Genomic DNA, 11,419 nt, shown 5'->3' on the forward strand with positions numbered 1-11,419 from the left:
CTACAGCACCACCTCCCTTTCCCTCCCCCTGCCCCGTCCCTCCTCCCCCCCCTTCTGCATATTTCCCCCCCCCCCCCCCCCCTTTCATGCCTGCTCCAGCCACGCTGGTCCTGTCCAGTTGGCACCTTGATTGCAGAGGGGCTGTCACCTGCTAATCTTCTTACTCCTGGGAGCCATTCCAGATTTAGCTTGAGTCCCCAGAGCCCCCAGTTTTCTAAGCTGCCTGTAACCTCCTTCGCCCCACACCTGGTAGCTATGTCTCAGGCTGCTGGAATCCAGTCTAGTTTGAGCCCCAGCAGACACGGCTGCCGGGAACACTGGGAATTCACGGGGCAACACGGGTACCCACATACCTCAAGAAGAGTTCTATGTGGACCACAGCCGGTGCGATCTTCTCCACCACGTCAGCGATGAAGTTGAACTTGTATCGTGGGCTGGTCAGCTGGTGGAGACCTGCGCTGGCAGCAAGAACCAGGGGTTGTCAGCGAGACCTGACCAGGCCCAGAGAGGACGAGGCCCTGCCTGAGACTCTTGACTGGGTTCAGGGTCAGCCTTGGCATGTGCTGAATCCCAGGCCCTCAGGAGTACAGTGACACCCAGATATTTGGAATGGTGGCCCCCTGTACTCGAAAGTGGCTAACTAGGTTTTCTGGGAGCTGAGCTTCTGCATGGTAACCCACTGGACCCTTTAGGGTTGGACAGTAGGCTCAGAGAGATTCAGATCTTTGCTTTAGGCCACATAGCACTAATGTTGGGGCAGCACCCCTGGGCCCTTATCCATTCCCATGTTACAGCAGCATCTTACAGAGGGAACCATCTGCCTCTCTCTGCTTGGGGACCAGGGTACTGACAGATAAGGGTGCAATGGAAGCCCTTGGAGTCTTCCCTCCTCACTTCTGCCAGTTGGCCTCTGTGAGGCCCCTCCTCACTGGCTGGGTTGCAGATTCCTGAGTGGACAGAGCACCCGCCTTCCTCTGACTTGGCTGTAGCTCAGACCCATGCGTCAGGCAGTTCACGAACGTCCCCCAGAGCCTTCCTCACTGGCTCAGATTTCTGCCACTATCAGCAGTAGGGCCGCAGCTTGCTGGGACCACAGGCCTGGGGTATGTGGGTAGCATACTGAGACTTTGAAGTCTCCGCCTCTGACACTAGCTGCTTGGTGCTGCTTATGAGGGATTCCTGGGCTTTGGTGTGAGCTCTGGGCTTCGAGCTGCACAGGATGGGGTTCAGCTAGGTATGTCTGCCTTCCAGCTGTGTAACCTCTGACAAGTAACTTATCCTCTCTGGGCCTTGACTTCCCCTCTGAAAAGTGGGACTGAAGGTGACCCCTCATGGAATCTGTGTGAACTGATGTGAACGTAACTTGTAAACTGTGACCCTCCCTGTCCCATGGAGCCTCCGCCTACCCTTGCACTTGGTGATGTGAGGGCCTAACAGTAAGTGGGGCTGGGTATCTGCCTCGTGAAAACCTGGTTTTCCACACTGTCAAATGGGACTGAGAAAACATGTCCACAACACTCAGCCTCAAGAGGGACACAGGATGTAGCCTATGTTCTGAAACACTTGTGTGCCAGTGCTGTCTACACACAGCCCTGTAATGTCCTTGACTCCCAGGGTGGCAGCCTGGGGGGAAATGGCACTTCCAGTGTAAAGGTAGGGAAACTGAGGCCCATGGGACAAGCCCTATCCCTGGCCTCATGAGCAGGTGACCCAATCACATCTCTCCCCCCTTTGTGTGTCCAGCCCTGCCAGGTGCTGAGGACATGGTGTCCACTGGCTGTGAGGGACAGTGAATCGTGGACAGGGCTGGGGCAGAGGGAAGCCCGGGGTAAGGTAGGTTGTGCAAAGGGGTCCTGGGCAGAAGCTGCACAGGAACTTGCCACCTACTGACCCTTAGTATGGCAAGAAGTGGTCAGAGAGATTGTTTGGCCAGGTTGGGACATGAGCCCAGTGTGACTGTGATGGGCAAGGGAAGAGCCCCACAGTACTCATGATAGCATGTAAGAGAACAGGCCTCCCCGCTTGCTTCACTACGGGCCTCTGCCCAGGGCTCAGAGCTTCCAGAAGCCATAGAACTCTCCCCAGGCTCTGGTCACCTGGCTTGCCAGGCCCACTGTGGGCAGCAGCAGAGCTGGGACAGAGCCTGGTCCCTGTATCCCCAGGCTGCTTGGGCTCCAACTTGGAGGCTTAAGCTGGTCAGAGGCCTCAGTGTGGTGCTCCACGGAGCTCTTAGGCTACCCATAACTCTGGAGTGATGACCTGACCCTCTGAGGGGCAGAGCCTGCTAGGACTTTGCCTGGTGGGTAACCAGAGGAAGAGCAAGGCCTGGAGTAGGGGCCTGGGATGGTGCGCTGGGGCTCAGTCTGCTTCTTGGCCCAAGGAACTCAGAGCCACAGACTCATCAAAGAGATGTTGCATACAGCCCCTGTGCCCCACACCAACTCCTTGGTTCAGAGACATGTCTGGTTTACCCCACAGCCCAGCAGTGACCAGCAGGGACAGGAGGCCCAGCAAGCATCCTGGGAGAAGGGAGGCAGGATGAGAATGCTCTGCTGAGCCACCTGGCAGGCAGCATCCAGTAAAGTCCCCAGCCACCCCACAAAGCTGGAACTTGCTCAGCCTGGCCACTTCGCTTGAATCTACCACCTCAGAGCAGCAGCCACGACCCATTTTATAGCCTAGGAAGCTGAGGTTGGGGATGACAGTCACTCCTGGGATGGTAGACTTAGCCCTGGCCCAGGACAGGGGACCCTGAGGTCCACCAGGCCTGGCCCTTTAAGTCAGCTCCACTCTCAGATGAATCACTCTGAGTCAGAGAGGGCCCAAGCTCCCATCAGCTTCCCACATGGCTGGGCTGGGAAGCAGCTCTGTTTGTTTGGGGTTTCTTGACAGCCCCACCCCCATGCCAGGCCTGATCCAAGCTCTGAGGGCTGGGGCTCAGCCGACTCAGCTGTTGGGCTTTTTTATGTTGTTGTTAATTTTCAAAAACAAACGGAACGGGAATCTGAAGTCCCCAGAGGTGCCTGATGCAGAGCAAAGCCATCAGGGCCAGGTGCCTGTCAGGCCTCCCAGGAGAGGAAAAGGAGGCTGGGAAATAAGAGTCCCTGGGGTTGGGAGGCTGGTCTCAGGGTTCCTATCACCAGCAGTCCTGCATGAGAGATTGGCTGAGCCTGAATGAGGACCATGCACTGCCTCTGGACAGTCACAACACAACTGCCATGGAACAGCTGGGGAAACTGAGGTCCAGAATGAGGAAAGTGAATGACCAAGGCATACCAGAAGACAGAAGTTGTACAGTGCATAGTTCCAGAATCTTCCAACAAAAATCAATATCCACACATGCACAACTGTGCATTAGTCCAGTCAACACAGAGTGGACACAATCAGAACCAAACCCAGCTCTGCTCCCCATGTCTGACTGCTCAGGGGGGTGTCCCAACTCTGCCACTTTCTACAGAGAGACCCATAATTCTCCTGAGCGTGTTGTGACTCAGTTTTCTTATCTGTGAGATGGGCACAGCAGTGATACCCTTCCCTGGGTCACCAGCCAGTTGAGTTTATGAATTTTCAGACTTGGTGCAGTGCAAGGCCTAATGGGCCACTGAACAAATAAACCTAGAGATGGTAGGTAGGTATTTCCTATGCAGATGGAGCTGGGAGAGTGCCATGCCTGGTGCCTCACCCAGTCATAGGTGGGAAGGCTTCCCATAAGAGAGCCTGGGATCTCAGTGAAATGACCCTGGCCTCACAGAACAGCAGGCTGGCAGTACCTCCTCCATGTGTTGGCTCAGCCAGCTGGGCCTGGAATTTCACAGCCAGAGGCACCAGGCTGATCCCAAGCCAAAGACAGCTCAAAGGCTTGGCTCTCCTGGAGTCTGGACAGCCATCAAACCCTCAAGGAGCAGCACAGAGTTGGGGTGTGCCTGGGGTCGGGTGTTGTGGGGTCTAGCTGTGCACCTTGGCAGGCTCCCTAACCTTTGCAAGCTTTGTTTACCAACCTATAAAACAACAGCCCTTGACTTGGAGAACTGCTGCGGAAACCCAGTGAGGTCTGTCTGACTCGGGCCTGGTGTGCTGTGCTTGGTGCTCCCTGCCTGGCACCCTGTGCTGTGGGCGGGAAGGGAAAGCTGTGTGTGTGTGTGTGTGTGTGTGTGTGTGTGTGTGTGTGTGTGGTTTCTAAAAAGTGATTCCAACCTATAAAACAACAGCCCTTGACTTGGAGAACTGCTGCGGAAACCCAGTGAGGTCTGTCTGACTCGGGCCTGGTGTGCTGTGCTTGGTGCTCTATGCCTGGCACCCTGTGCTGTGGGCAGGAAGGGAAAGCTGTGTGTGTGTGTGCGCGCTCCAGGCTGCCCTCCCCCACCTGGCATTCCCCAGGCAGGACCTGAGGGTTGCAGACAGCAGCATCAGCCCCCTGGGATCTGCAGCTGGATCTGAAGCTGATGTTCTTAGCCAAGGGGACATGGGTCACTTGGGGATAGGCAAGCTTTTAAGGAGAGGAAAAATAATAAGTTGTCTATCCTGGGAACTGATCAGTCAGGCAGGGAGGTTGTTAAAGTGCCATAGGGCCCTGTGTGAAGGGCTAAGGCTGCAGGGAGCAAGCCCCCTTCTGCTTGGCTTGTTTACTGCCAAGGCTAACCCATCCCAGGCTTAGGGTGCCCAGGTGCTGGGAACACTTCAGAGAGGCTCTATGGGAGAGGACAAGTACGACAATGTCTGGACTCTGAGAGCTTGGACCTTGAGGACTGATAGGAAGACACTCCTTGCACAGGGAACTGTGTGTGCCAAGGCAGGTGACACTGGGAGGCAGGTACCTGGGAATGGGGCTGGGACAGAAGAGGTGAGGCCACAGAATAGGTAAGGCCTGGATATCTAGGTTCCTGAGCCGCTGCTGGAGGTGCATGTAGCCCGCACTGAGGAGGGATGGGCATAGCCTGTGGTGCCTCAGGCCTGGTGTGGCAGTTGGGGCATGCACACCTGGTCATGTTTCCCCAGCCCCGAGGACAGGGACTTGTAACTGCATCATTTCCCACCACTTGGTTACATCTTCATCAGAGTCCCACAGGGTGTTACCTCCTATGGAACTCAAGGACCACAGTGAGTTAAAGCATCAGTGGGCAGTCAGGGGGACCAGGGCTCAGGGCAAGCTCTCTCTTGCTTTGAAAGCCCTAGGGTGGCACAGTACAGCACTGAAACCTATCCTTATAAAGCGTTCCAACATTACCTCCCTATGATCGGCTCAAGACTTGACAGCCTGCATGCCAGCCTGAAGCACTGAAACCTAGGAGCCCTGGTGGCCACCTCCCTTTAAGCATCAGGTCACAGATGTCCTGCCCAGCCTGCTGTGATATTTGCATGGGTCTGGCCAAGGGGACATGGGCCACTTGGGGATAGGCAAGCTTTAAGAAGAGGCCTATAGTGAAGGTAAGTGAGGCTGCCTGCCTCACTGTTGCCAGTGTGCCTGCAGGAGGTGAGCATGGACTCTCAAGAATGCAGGACACAGGGTCAGTGTGTAGAGGTAAGCCGGTCCATCTCCACAGTCTCACACCATCTCAGCCCCAGCTCTGTTTATCCCCACCTGGCCTCATAACCACCTCTGCGTCCCTTGGAGATGGATGAAGGAGGGGACCTGATCTCACAGGTCATGGAGCCCCTCCCATGGTACATCGTCTTGCCCACCACATGATAAAGCTATTGGAACCTGTTGTCCCCCTCCCCACTTTGCTTCTACAAATGTGCTGTTTAATGCCCTGCTTCCTTGACAGGCCCCACCACCTGCCCCTTGTCACCACCACCACCTGCCAGTCCTGAGGCCTACTGCCCTGAGCCTGTCCCTCGGCTGTCACCGCTGCTTGGGGGCACTGACTGTCTTCACCCACACTGGCCTTCCTGCAGTTGGGTTGTTGAACCTGAGTCACTTAGAGATGCTGTTCACATCTTGCAAGGACCCTGGCCTCCTAAAGACTGGCTACTTCATGGGTCCTCTGGGCAATTGCAGGCCCCTAGTTGGACTCTCTCAGCATGGAGGTGCAGGTTTCCTAGGCCAAGTCCTGGCAGAGTGCACAGTTCATAGCAGCCTGGACCTCATGCTCTGCAGACTGAACACCTTGCTCTGGCAGCTGCTGTCCCAGTAGGCAGAGGGGTACCTAAGGGATGCATCATCTTGCCTCATTAATCTCAAATGTGAACTTTACAATGTGCAGCTCTGAGAAGCTTCCAATGAAGACAAACACTGCCCAAAGCTCTTAAATAAACAGGCTGGGGAGGCCGGAAATTTGCACCATAAAAGCTGACTGTTAAATCTGTATGTGAACTGCCCCAGGGGCTGTAGTTCAGAGCTCCAGCAACAGGTGGATATCTGCCACTGTGGAAGGGCCATGGGGCTCTGGCTCTGGGGAGCAAGTAGGTAGTTGCCTCCCAAGGAAACCCCTGGGTGCAAGTCATCTTGGCAAAGGAACCCCATTCTGAGGCCTTTCTAACGAGCAGGTGGGACCCACAGGGGTTCCCCCAGAGCAGAGCTGAGCCTCCATTACTCCCACCAGAGCCACCAAAGAGGGACTGGGAGGGCCAGAGGACCATGGGGTCCCTCAGTTGTTTCATATCACCCACTGTGTGCAGTTGGGTGCTAGACCAGCCCCTATGAGGCCCAGAATGAGTAAGCTGCAGAGAAAGCAGACAGGTTGATGGAGAATTAGTGCAGGTTAGGCCTTGAGGCATGGTGGGACATCTGAATCCAGGAAGAGGAACCATCTAGGTGAGGGTAAGGGATGGACCTGTGGGCAGTGGGTTTAGCATGCATAAAGGTTCTAAGGCAGGAGATAGATTGGCAAGGTGGGCAGAGGATGAGAAGGAGGCAGGAGATGGCTATGGTGGGGTGGATGGGTATCAGGCAGCAGGCACAGGGTCTTGAGAGTCCAGGTAAGTGTAGAGGAGACCTTGGAGGAGATCTTAAGACAGGCAGGGCAGGTGATCAGAGACACCAGCTGCCAGGTGAAGTGATACAGGAGGATGAGGGAGGTGGGAAGCCAGCAGAGCCCAGTGCTGGCTTGGTCTCCCACTGCTACCCCAATGCCTCTGGAGCCACCCTCTCAGCTGTCACCCTCCCATGGGGCCCATCTGCTCTCTTGGCCCCTAACACATACATAAGCTCCAAACATCTGGGTGCTGTAGTTTTGTGGTCAGGCTGAGTAGTGACCGCACTCACAGTGTTTGGGAGGTGATGACAGGTTTAGGGGTGACAGAGGCTGGGACTTCCATGTCCTGGGTAGTGCAGTTGGCTGAGCTGGGAGGACCAGTCAGAGACAGGCCAGTCTACAGACAGCTGACACGGTGGCCTCCAGGCTGTAACCAGCTCAGGGTGGTGTGTAATGACAGGGAACTAAGCAGTCTCTGCACAAAGTGGGTCTTAAACTCACACGAGTATGTGATGCCTCTGAGCACTGGGAGACAGCAGCAGGGTGGCACAGGGTGCCTGTGGGAACCGTATCCCTGGAGTGGGCAGCAACCGGGACCAGCCAGGACAAAGGGCAATGGGCAGATGTCGGGTTCAAGTCAGTGAGCCTGTCTAACAGAAATGAAGATAGACATTCGTGTCCCTCCCTCTGGTTATCAGACTATTGAGATGATGTACCCCAAGAAACTGGAATTGCCCTCAGGAACCTAATTCTGGGAGAAAGAAAGGGCTGAGGCCTGGTGCCCACCACAGGGGGTGGGGCGCTCGTGTCCCCTGTAAAGATTTCATACAGTTCTGACAATTTTTGTCAGACCCTGTATATGAGGCAATGATGGGTCAGTGATGGGCAGGCCCACACCTGGACAAGCCTGCTTAGCTATGTATGCCTCTTGCTCTGTATTTAAACCTAAACCTCATGTCAGGACCCTAAGATGGACTGGGGGGGTCACAGGATCCCTTTATTTCTCCTCCCAATGTGCACACATGAAATAACTCCCCTTCCTCTGCTTTTCACACTTACCTACTTCTTTAATTGACCTACTGAAGATAGGTGGCCAAGCTTGTCCAGCCTTCCAGGGCCCAGGCTCTGACCCTAACCACATGGTCCTCCCTCTCTGGATCCAGCTCCTGCCATCTCCCTGGCACTTTGGGCTCTGGTTGAGCCTTGGCTGAGTCTTGGCCTCTGCTCTCTTGGGGCTCCTCCAGCCTCCCCATCTTTGCCAGGGAGCCCCATTCTCCATCCCAGTTCCTCTGGGGGCCTTCCCCGTCCCCTGCAGCAACAGTTGTGCCCAGCACAGGAAAGAGCACAGGACCCTGTGTATAACATGTCAGGCCTCAACAGTTCTTGCATAGGTCTCTCCCAGGCCCATCACCAGTCTATTCACAGATAAGGCCCCAGAACACAATGAAGCAAAGTAATGAAGGACAGCAGGTCTGAGAAGCCGCAGGTCCCACCAAGACCCACAGACTTAGCCATGTCTGCTTTTCGTGGTGACAGGTACCTGCCTGCTACTCAGGCACCTGTCTCCTCCCTCTGTGCCCTCCAGGGTCTAGAAATCTGGTTTGTGAGGCTCAAAGGGCACCAGTAGGGTTTGTCACAGGATCCCTTTATTTCTCCTCCCAATGTGCACACATGAAATAACTCCCCTTCCTCTGCTTTTCACACTTACCTACTTCTTTAATTGACCTACTGAAGATAGGTGGCCAAGCTTGTCCAGCCTTCCAGGGCCCAGGCTCTGACCCTAACCACATGGTCCTCCCTCTCTGGATCCAGCTCCTGCCATCTCCCTGGCACTTTGGGCTCTGGTTGAGCCTTGGCTGAGTCTTGGCCTCTGCTCTCTTGGGGCTCCTCCAGCCTCCCCATCTTTGCCAGGGAGCCCCATTCTCCATCCCAGTTCCTCTGGGGGCCTTCCCCGTCCCCTGCAGCAACAGTTGTGCCCAGCACAGGAAAGAGCACAGGACCCTGTGTATAACATGTCAGGCCTCAACAGTTCTTGCATAGGTCTCTCCCAGGCCCATCACCAGTCTATTCACAGATAAGGCCCCAGAACACAATGAAGCAAAGTAATGAAGGACAGCAGGTCTGAGAAGCCGCAGGTCCCACCAAGACCCACAGACTTAGCCATGTCTGCTTTTCGTGGTGACAGGTACCTGCCTGCTACTCAGGCACCTGTCTCCTCCCTCTGTGCCCTCCAGGGTCTAGAAATCTGGTTTGTGAGGCTCAAAGGGCACCAGTAGGGTTTGCTTCATGCCATACACTGTCACCAGCACAGGGACAGCCAGGTACAAGAGAGGGTTTTTCACAAATGACTCCATCTGTGAGGAACAAAGGCTGCCTCCAGCCCTGGCCAGCCTTGCCCTGAACCTGATGCTAACAGTGCCTGCCACATGGGGACTGGGAAGCCACCAAACACAACCTTCTCAACCGTGCTGAGAAGGACAGGTGCCTAGCCACCCTCAGCCCTCTGGCACTCAGACAGCAAGGCCGGAAATGGACATACAGAACCAGCACCCCAACCACATCCTGGATGACCATTTATCACATTTACACCACCCATCACCAGACAAAGAGCAGAATCCAGCCACTGTCCCTCACTAGACCTGTGACCTGTGATTCAGGTGTGGACATTGGAGGGTCCTTTCTTGTGAATGAGACTAAGGCCTTTATAAAAAGGCATCACACACCCCTGTGTCTCTTCCTGGTGCCACCAGCTTCCATTCTGGTCCCTCCATGCCATTTGTATACACAGTGTCCTCACCATAAAGGGACATGGCTCTCATCACACAACTGAGCCTGTCTGAGCCTTGACCTTGGACTTCTAGCCTCCAGACTGTGAGACATGAATGTTTGTTCCTTATAGCCTGCCTAGTCTCATGTACTTTGTTTAACACTACAAAACAGACAAGGACACCCACCTCCCAAACCCTGCAAAGGCCGGTCCATGCGATCCTCAAGGATGCCACCCAGCCTTGGGAGGGGGCAGGTACTCCTCCAGGAAAGAGCAGTTCCTAACGATGCTCCCTTGGGAAGCCTTTCTGGCCTCTGGTTATCTTAGGCCTATGTGGCTGCACCCCAGGAGTGTGCTCAGCTTCCCAGTCTTTTGGGGACAGCACAGGACTTGAGTTTTCAGAAGGCCTCACAGCTCTGACAGAACAAAGTCTGCCTGTTGGCATGATGCTCATGGCCACCTACTGTCCCATCCTGACACCAAGTCCCATCCCCACCCAGCTGCTATGAGCTACCTACACTTTCCAATGCTTTGGGTACCCAGAGCTGAGCCAGCAAAGGTCTGTTCACACCCGTCCCTCTTTCCAGAATGCTTTTCCCTCTGCACAGAGAAAACCCAGCCTTGTCCTCCGAGAGGTGGCTTAGAAGGCCCTTGGCCCCTTTCCTGGTGTCCCAGTCTCTCCTCGGTGGTGCTCTCAGTGTCATGCAGAGCCCATTCTGACTGCAAGCTGAGGGTACACGGGACCCAACACCACGTGAGCCTGGGGCCGGCTGGATTGCATGGGTGACCAGCCAGGGAATACTCATCATGTCACATCAAGAGCAGAATCTGGCACCCTGAGCAAAGCCCCAGACAAGGCACAGATCAGCGGGGTTTTGTAGCAGTTTCCTGGATGTATAAATCTCCTGCAAGGTAAGAAGTGACCTAGAGCCACCTGTAGGTCAGGGGAGGCTGCCCTGGCACTAAGTCACCTCTCTCTTAAAGATAGCACCCACAGAACGCCAAGTAGTGGAATACCCACTGGCTTGCAGTCCCAAACTGCCTACTGGAGCCTGCCCAGGCAAAGGGATAAGGGAAGAAAACCAGGATGGTCCCAGAGGGTGGACACTGGAGATAGAGACCGATAAAAGCTCTCTACCAGCATCCTACCAAGCCACAGGAGGACAAGGAGTGTGGCTGGGTCAGAGCACCACAGCCTCCCAGGCCCCACCAGACTGCCACACCGGCTTTCAATCCCGACTAGCTCCGTGGCCTTCCTGAGTTTCTCCACCTGGAAGGCCAGAGGGTTGGCCGAACTGTTTCGAAAGGGCCGCCCAGCTGTGCCCAAGCAGCAGGGTCCTCGAGCTTGGGCCTCTCCCTGGGCCTCAGTTTCCCCAGAACAAGGCTTTCATCCGCGGAGGGGGAGCTTACCCGAGGGGCAGGCGCCCTTCTGCAGCTGGCGCACCGGCGTCCCGGAGAGCTGCAGCGCGCGGCGGCTGGCGGCCTGCAGCGCGCACACGTCGGCGTAGGTGTGCCCGTCGGTGCCACACACGGCGTGCGTCCAGCGGCAGCGGCACACGCCGCGCACGCACTCCAGGCTGTCCCCGCACGGGGCGTCCAGGGGGCGGCCACAGGGCTCGCCCTCGCTGGCGGCGCACACCAGGCAGCAGTTGCAGAGGTCCGGCACGTAGCCGCCCGGGCAGCGCGGGCTGGGGCAGCGGGACACGTCGCAGCGCGCGGGACACGGCGCCGCCGGGGG

At 55.9% G+C, this 11,419-nt stretch overlaps 1 protein-coding gene across 1 annotated transcript in view; it reads right to left on the minus strand.

Moving 5' to 3' along the window:
• Htra3 (HtrA serine peptidase 3) overlaps nt 1-11,413 on the minus strand; it is a 31,116-nt gene extending 19,703 nt beyond the window's left edge. Inside the window, exons 1-2 of the mRNA XM_029563424.1 lie at nt 11,092-11,413; nt 354-453 (exon numbers count right to left, since the gene is read on the minus strand). The gene's annotated coding sequence lies outside the window, so the exon portion shown is untranslated. The remainder of the gene's footprint in view (nt 1-353; nt 454-11,091) is intronic.
• Nucleotides 11,414-11,419: the final 6 nt, after the last annotated feature.

Source organism: Nannospalax galili, unplaced genomic scaffold (assembly GCF_000622305.1).
Source record: "Nannospalax galili isolate Female #2095 unplaced genomic scaffold, S.galili_v1.0 scaffold436, whole genome shotgun sequence".
Lineage (NCBI taxonomy): Eukaryota > Metazoa > Chordata > Mammalia > Rodentia > Spalacidae > Nannospalax > Nannospalax galili.